Here is an 8,940-nt window from a genome sequence, read left to right on the forward strand (position 1 = left end):
CAAATCATATTCTATTTTAGCATGTTACATTTTTTCTTAATGTCCATAATCAATCCTTAAATACTTGTATTGTCACGTAAGACTTTTTAAGCCTATTCAAACCAATTAATAAAGGGGAAATGATAAATTTGTCCAAAAAAGTATTTTAAATTTGTCCCTTAATCTTTTTTTTTTTTTTTTTTTTGTGTTTTATGGGTGCAAAGTAAATGTACATTTGTTTTTTTGTCATTACTACCAGATATAATATGATATGACATATTTTATAAGCCATGTCAACAAACAATCGAAAAACATCATCCTTGTACAATATAAAAATGAAATTGTTTTTCTTAAAAATAAACAAACAAACCCTTACTATCGAATGTTGTTTGGATACGTTGTTAGATCTTATCAATGGACCTAATCGATATCAAACTCAAAACAATTAGAATAACAGATCTTTAAATATATTTGTTTGATATTTCTGTTTTCTTTATATTTTTTTAACGAACTACAACGGAAGGGGGTGACCAGAGAAGATTTAACTACTCTTTTAGAACGGAGAAGATATTAATAATCGACTAAATTGGGAGAAAAAATTAAAGGGACCATATATGTATATTAAGGAATAGTATAGGGAGAAAATTTGTATTTAGTGGTCTTAATAAAAGAAAACAACCTCCGAAGTTGAATATAAAAGAGGAAATGAAAGTAAAACTGAAAAAAGTAAAACGCGAAGCATAAAAACAGGGCTATTAACAGAAAATCCATTGCAACTGTGTCTTTCGTTTCTTCTCTTTCTCTCTCTACACACTCTTTCTCTCTCATGGGGTTTTGCCGTCACAGATCTTCCTTCCAAATCATACACTTCATCGAATAATTTAATCGGATTAAACTGGCCCTACGCCGTCGCTTCCATGGCTCCACCGCATAATCAACCAACTCAGTTACGCTTATCGTTGCCGTTGTCGTTTTCCGCCGAGCCTCGTCGTCACCGCTGCTCCAAAGCACAAATGTGCTTCTTCAAGATTCTTAACATAATTTCCGTTTTCCCAACCGTCGATGTAACGGATAACAACTGTTCAAGCCATCGTGAGGAGATTTGTGAAAATAAAGGGTTTGCTGTTGACCGTCCTCCGACCAAGATTGAGCCTTTTGAGGCTCCAGCGACGGTAGACAATGAAAATTGCGTGTTCGAGAAGAATGATCGGAGCAAAAGCGAATCCTTTGTTGCGGAGGAATCAGAGTTGGCGGTTGAGGAGGAGAGAGCGACGGAGCACTCGGAGATCTCGCATGTAGGAGATCAGAGCTCGGGAATCGATTACAATGGAGCCTCGGAAGTAGTAGTAGCAGTAGTAAAAGAAGAAGAACATAGAGATGAAGGATATTTAGGTCTGTTAATCGAAGCGGCGCAATTGATTCTCGGCGACGAGAAAAAACCGGCGGCAAGAAGCAAACAAGTGGAGGCATCGACGGCGGCAAGAGGAGGAGCGAAAAGGAAGCAGCAATGTTGGACGGCGGCGACAGAAGCGGAATGGTACGCGGAGTTCGAGGACACATCGCCGGTTGTGAAATCAAAGCGAGGGAGGAATCAGGTGTTGCCGTATAAGTACAGAGATTCGGTGGTGGAGCCGTTGGTACGGTGGACGTCGTCGTCGACTCATAGATCAATCTCAAAAGCAGCAGTCCCTTCGAAACGAAGGTCAAAATAGGAAATATCCACACAACAGGTCATTAATATTTTATTTCTATAATATTATCTGTTTCCATATTGTTTTTTCTTTATTTTAGTACCAATTTTGTTTTTCATATCCAATTACAAAAATATATATATATATATATAATTTGGTAATTATCCATAGTGCAGATGTAAGCAAGTCAAAAAGTAGGGAGTGAAGTGTATTTTGGCAATGCTTATGAAAATTAATAAAAAAATCTAGCTTTGAAATTTTGGTAATGATTTTGTGAAGAGTTTATTTATTGAATTATTAATAGAACGAAGGTACTTTTTCATAAAAGGATGGCTTTTGGTTTTTGGTTCTTGTCTGATCTGGTCCTTACAGATTTTTGGGGTCTTTAATGTCCTTCTGTGCTTTCCAATGTACCAACAGTACTACGTAGGGTACAACACTGGCTATTTCAATTACTATAAATCAATCAAATTTTTTTTGGTATAAAAATGAAAATGAAAAAGTAAATGTTAAAAGGAAAATAAATGATGCGTGCATTGGAAATTCCTGTGGACCAAAAATAGGCTATTTTGGGGAATTCTAGCCTTGAATAATGACATTGAAACTCCAACTACCAAAATCCGTAGTGCAATACACACTTATGACTTATTTGTCCAACCTTTAATTTCTTACACAAATACACAATCATATTTGGAGCATCAAATCCTTCACGTAATATTTTATACAAAAAAACGAATATTATAAACAAGGGGTCCTTCCATTCCCATTCATTCCTCATAAAGTAAATATTTGTGTATCAAGTTTCAATAGGGTGGTTAAAACTTAAATATTAGGTGTTGGCCAAATTTTCATTGGGCTTAATGCATACTGTGCTGCAAAAGGCGAGTTGTTTAGGGCCCGAATTTAACCGGTTTACAAGGTTTGGTTATAATGGGCCGGGTTAAAGTTAAGGAAAGTATAACATTTTCAAACCAAAGCCACCATGTGTCTGGTTACGCGTATCACTTAAAAAGGTGTAGTGGTGATGAACAAAACATACACTGCTGCAACCGATGAAGGTTAGCTTGTGTGAAAGATTATTTGGATGGAATCAAACAAATACATACATTTGGTATCAAGCTCAAGGTTTATCAACAACCGATCTAGAGGGAGATGAAGATGATGGCATTTGAAGAGATTTTATACAAAAACGAGTTTTATCAAGATCCAATAACAATATGAGTTTTGAGAAAAATCCAATCAAATGTGTAAGATGACGACAAATATCAGATAACGAAACTACAATTATTAGAGAATAATATTTTTGTGTTTTCGAAAGTTTTTGAATAAATACAAGGATATTCTCCGAAGAATCGTTGAGTTTTCAACTTTTTAACGGTTTATTATTTTTGTTTTCTTTTATCCGATTTTACCCCGTCCGTAATGTGCATTCAACTTTCCAATTTTATATTTTCTTTTACCTTTTATTGCGCCATAGTTTTTATTAAAGTTGTTAATTTCACTCAGTTTTTATTAAAGTTGTTAAATTTCACTCGTTTTACCTTTTTTCGGTTCACACTGGTTGTGCATTTTTTGTTGATATCATGTCACGTCAGCGTCTTATAAAAAAATGAAAATAATGATGAGGAGAATACTCGAACTCAATATGTCTCATTTGTATGCACCTTACTCGTGGACAAAACAATATATTTATGATAACACCACTTTAATTACAAAAATATATTTCTATAATTATTGCAACGTATATAATTAGGGAAAAGGTTAGAGAACGGTAACAAGAACATGATTTTTGATCTTCAAGTTAACATGATTTTTGATCTTCAACTCATTAAACCTGTAATTGTAGGGAACTGATTTGTTCACAACAAATTTTTTCCGTACACAACAGTTTATGCATTAAAGTATTGTATTGTACAACTCTATAAAGCATGAATTGTTGTGTGTGGATAAAAATTATTGTGTACGAATCACCTCCCGTAATTGTACCTAATAAACCAACAAACTTTTTTATTTTGTTTTATTACCATTGCTCATGTTTTTTACTAGTTATCATTGATTTCATATCCACGTGGCAGCCATATCACATGTTAATTTCTAGTTTGATTTTTTATTTTAATCTCATCTTAAAACTTATATGCTTATAATAAAAACCTTTGATGGCTAAGCTACCATTTCATTTTTAAACTTTCCAGGAGCAACCAATTCAAGAACCTTCGGTGGAACATGTCTAAGGACCTCTTATATAACATGTCCTAGTACTGTTCCTAACATTATACAGAAAATGAGGGTAAATCTAAAAGTGTAACGCCCGGTTCCTGGTATTTATTTAATTCAAGAGAGCATTTCGGTAGAGAAGTTGGTTGCATCTACATCAGGGAGGTAGTAGCTCGGCAGGGGGTGCTAGTTTCCTTAATTTCTGATCGAGATGTATGGTTCACTTCCAGATTCTTGAAGAAATTTCATGACGAGTTGGGGACTCATCTGCATTTTAGCATGACTTTTCACCCATACATGGGTGGTCAGAGCGACCATCCAGACCTTGGAAGATATGTTGCGGGCGTGCGTTTTAGACTTCGGTGGTAGCTGGGATACCTAACTTCTATTGACAGAGTTTTCCTACAATAATAGCTACCACGTCATCATCGACCGTCCTCCCTTCGAGATGCTTTATGGGAGGAAGTGAAGGACCCCGATATGCTGGGGTGAGGTTGGACAGAGGGTCATGGGGAGTGCCGAAGTGGTACTTAAGATGACAGAAAAGATCCAACTGGTCCAAAGTAGACACCAGACGGCCCAGAGTCGGCAGAAGAGCTACGCCGATAGATGTCGATCAAACCTGGAGTTTCAGGTTGGAGATATGGTCCTCCTGAAGGTGTCACCTTGGGAAGGTGTCATCCAGTTCAGGAAGCAGGGCAAGTTGGGCCCCTGATACATTGGTCCGTTCAGGGTGTTGGCCCAGGTTGGGCGGGTTGCATATCGACTGGATCTGCCAGCCGATCTTAGTCATATCCACATCATTTTTCATGTCTCTTAGCTGCGGAAGTGCTTAGTGGATGACTTTGCAGTTATGCCTTTAGAGGATATTCAGGTGGATGACTGCCTGAACTACATCAAGAGACCAGTAGCCATTCTCGATAGGAAGATAAATGATCTGAAGAACAAGAGGGTAGAGTTGGTGAAGGTGCAGTAGTGGCACCGCAAGGGCTCAGAATGGACTTGGGATTCGGAGGATGAGATGAGGGAGCACTACCCAGAGCTATTTCCAGATGCAGCAAACTTCGAGGACGAAGTCTAAAATAAGTGGGCGAGATTTGTAACGCTCGGTTCCTGATATGTATTCAATTCATAATTTAATCATTTTTGTATAGAAACTAGACAAGTTGGAGGTCCCATACTCGTCGAGTAGAGATGGATTGGGACGTGGGTTATGAAGTCCACTCGACGAGTCGAGAAGCCTCAACTCAACGAGTAGGACTGACATAATGAAACCTAATTTTCAGGGTTTTGCACCCTATTTAAACACCTTAATCCCCATAAGTTGGCTTCATTTACAACCTCCATTGTCCCAACCCTAGCCACGAAAGCCTAATTCACTTTTGAGAGTTTTGAGCCATTTTTGTGCATTCTTTGTGATTTTGAAGAAGAAGAAGAAACTTGAAGAAGGAGCAAGGACGTGTAAGAGGAGAGTAGATCCAGAAGTTGAGCTTCATTTCTAGTTCATCTAAGATATAAAGCTCCTATCTTGTCTATAGTATGTTTAGATCTAGTTTTAGGATGTTGTCTCCATGTTTTGATCCAAGTATGTTGGCTTTTGAGACTTAAACGTCCAATGTGGGAAAACCCTTCAGATCTAGGGTCTTTAGGGGACTTCATGGCATAAAGGTGCCAACTTTATGGCCATGGAAGTCCCATGAAATTTGTGGACCATCTTTTTGGCCTTTTGAGCCAAGTAGACCACGCATGCAAGTAAATATAGGAACTTTACGTGACCAAATTGTCCCTAGAGTCCAGATATATGACCATTTGGCTTATCTTGAAGTTTTGATGACTTTTGGATTTGGATCTATGTCACACCCCAAAACCATGAACGACGGAAACGTTCTGGGGCGGAGGACGTCATGTACAGTATCACAACAATGAAAAGTAGTAAACAAGCAACAACATCATCCATTGCATTAATAATATAATTATTTTACAAGTGTGTTCTGTCAAATTTTGATAAACACTAAAGCATAAATCAAAATGAAAGATGAGTCTTGAACGATCTCCATCTTCCCTAAACCTTGCATCGGTACCTGTCTATGATGACCTGAGGATACAAGTAATTTTGAAAGCGAGTATCAGCTTTGAAGCTGGTGAGATCATAAGTATTTTAGTGTCTTAATTTGTATGTAAGAATTTGTATGTATATGAATTGTAAGTATTGAAAATGTATATGAACTGTAAGTATGGAAAATGTATATGAACGGTAAGTGTAAAAATGTTTGTAAAGCAACTGTAAACGTTTGAAAAACCCTAGAAATCCCTATGATTCCTACTATTATATAAAGGGTGTCTTCTACCAAGACCTAACTGTTCTCAATGTAGTCTTCTACCAAGACTTAACTGTTCTAAATGTTCGCTTCTTGTAAAAGTGTGTAATTTTCCCAAATGTAACTATCATTAACAAAATATAGTTTTTACATTTAATGTTTAAGTGAAACGATCACTAAATATATGAAAAGGAGAAATTAATGTACTATTGTAGTGTTGTATTATAGGAACTACTGCTGTACTAACTACCTTAAACCGGATTTTTATTAAGGTGTCATGTGATTAATTGTACCATACTATCGACTGGTAACAACGACAAAAGTTAGGTCGTAAAAAGAAATGACGTTTGGCACCCGCATACCTGCAGGTCCAGTTGTAGCTAGCAGTAAGGTGTAGGATAGTCAATCCAGTATAGATCCATACGCAAACTCACGCTCTCCCTTCAAGAGACTCTGGCTATAACACGGGCCATGACATTGAATTCATGCTCCGATTCAGATCACAATGGTTAACGTATTCATGTATATGTAATGTAATGTTACTCGTTCTAGTATAGTTGTATATGCTCTCCTTCTAGTATAGTTGTATATGTTCTCTTTCTAGTATAGTTGTATATGTTCTTCCTCTAGTATAGTTGTGTATGTTCTTCCTCTAGTATAGTTGTATATGTTCTTCCTCTAGTATAATTGTATATGTTCTTCTCCTAGTATAGTTGTATATGTACTCATAGTAATGTAATGTATATGTTCTCATAGTAATGTATGTTCTCTCTATCTAGCAAGTATTGACTCATGAATGAACTGACTCATTGTATGATATCGCATTCTAGTAATAGTTCTAGTATCTTCCTAAACTACCCATATGGTAGTTTACTAGTAATCTAACTGGTACGTATGGACATGGATGTATACCCTTGCTACCCAAGGGCATGGGATGAACTGGAAGGGCCTTTATGACTATATATGTACATATGTTATATAACTAATATTTAAACGACCTTCGGATGAGTACCCGATATCCCACCAGACCACATCTCAAGCGCGAAAAGGAAATAGGGTGGATAGCCTTCCTAAGTCTTTTAAACATTTCTTATATAACTATACATATAGAGGCATGCAATTTATAATATAAAAGCATAAATAAGTTTTGTAAAACCTTTGAACATAATTATTATCTTAAGAAAAGATCGACTTGATGTCAATCTATAAAACGGTTTGAAGGCATGGGTTTGATAAAACAGTTTAAGTATAAGAAAACATTTGTTTGAAACACAATTGTAAATAAGTTTGAAATGTAACATACGGAGTAAAATGAACAGTTTAATAAGGAGTTTTAAACATATAAAATGTTTATGAAAACATTTTGAAGGAAACTGTTTGGTAAAACGGCTAATGAGTAGCCAATCATTTGAATGCTGCTGATTAATCACATGTGATTGATATAATAATTAGCATAGTTCTACTTGTATCCCCACCCCCCCACCCCGTAAACATTTAAAAATAGTTAAAACATTGATTAATGGGGTATGAACTCACCTGTAGTAAGTGGATCGGAAGGAAGTGTCAGATAAGTGCTCGGTGTCAAGTGAAGACTTAGACACGCACAAAGATCCTAATAACATATAAGGATATATGTATATACACAATTAGTCTTTAAACAACTAATAAACAAAGTTAAGACACTCTAGTACACGCTAAACACTTTATACAAGTGTTACAAGTCTCAAGGGTTGCATCTAAGTGTTGTAAGGAAAGGCTAGTGTGTTTGGGGTTCAAGGGTAAACTCCCTTGGAGTTTACGGTTTTCATGACCATTACCCAAGGAGTTTACGATAGTAAACTCAAGGGTTTACGGTCGTAAACTCTACACTTTATGACCATGTGTTGGTTTGAAGTCTTCTAAGCTATTCCAAGCATTCCTACTTCATGATTTAGCCTTAGGAAGTGTTGTGTGGCATCAAAACACTCCTAAATGGAGTTTACGGTCTAAGGACCATTTCTCCATGAGTTTACTACCTTAAACTCATGAGTTTACTACCTTAAACTCCTAAGTTTGGTATTTGGCGGTTTTCAAGTCCTTAGCTCAAACATGGCACTAGTCTAGGTTAGATTCTAGCCATAAGGAACAACCATGGGCCATTTATGGGACATTTACACAACATTTGAGGTGTTTACGGTTTTGGGAGATCCCTAAACCGTAAACACATAAAAATATATGATTTTGGTGCTTTTTGTGTGATACACTCATCAAGGATGGATCTAAACAAGTCCCTAAGGCATTGTGAAGCATCTAGACACCCTAAAGCACCCTAAGGCACTATATTTGGTGTTTACGGTTTTGGGAGCCTCCCAAAACCGTGAAAACCTTGTTCTTGGTGTTCTTGGTACTTTTCCTTGGTATAAACATGTATAGCTAGCTTAAAATGACTCTAGGATAGGAGTACTTACATTGTGGAAGCTTGAAATGAACTTTAAGTCCAAAAACACTAGTGTGTGTTCTTGGTGTTCTTGGTGTTTTGGAAAAACTAGTCAAAACACATAAATGAATGGATTAAAGGATGTACAATCACTAGATTAAGTGATATACTAACTTGAAAGGGTTAGAACACTTACTAGTTTGAAGATCTAGAACAAAAACTAGGATGATACTTGAGAGAGTTTGGAGTTTACTCTTTTGGAGTTTACTCTTTTAGAAAATGGGGAGTAAACACAAATGGCTAGTTTTTTTTTTGGGGAGTA

Source organism: Lactuca serriola, chromosome 2 (genome assembly GCF_051521515.1).
Source record: "Lactuca serriola cultivar US96UC23 chromosome 2, Lser_US96UC23_V15, whole genome shotgun sequence".
Lineage (NCBI taxonomy): Eukaryota > Viridiplantae > Streptophyta > Magnoliopsida > Asterales > Asteraceae > Lactuca > Lactuca serriola.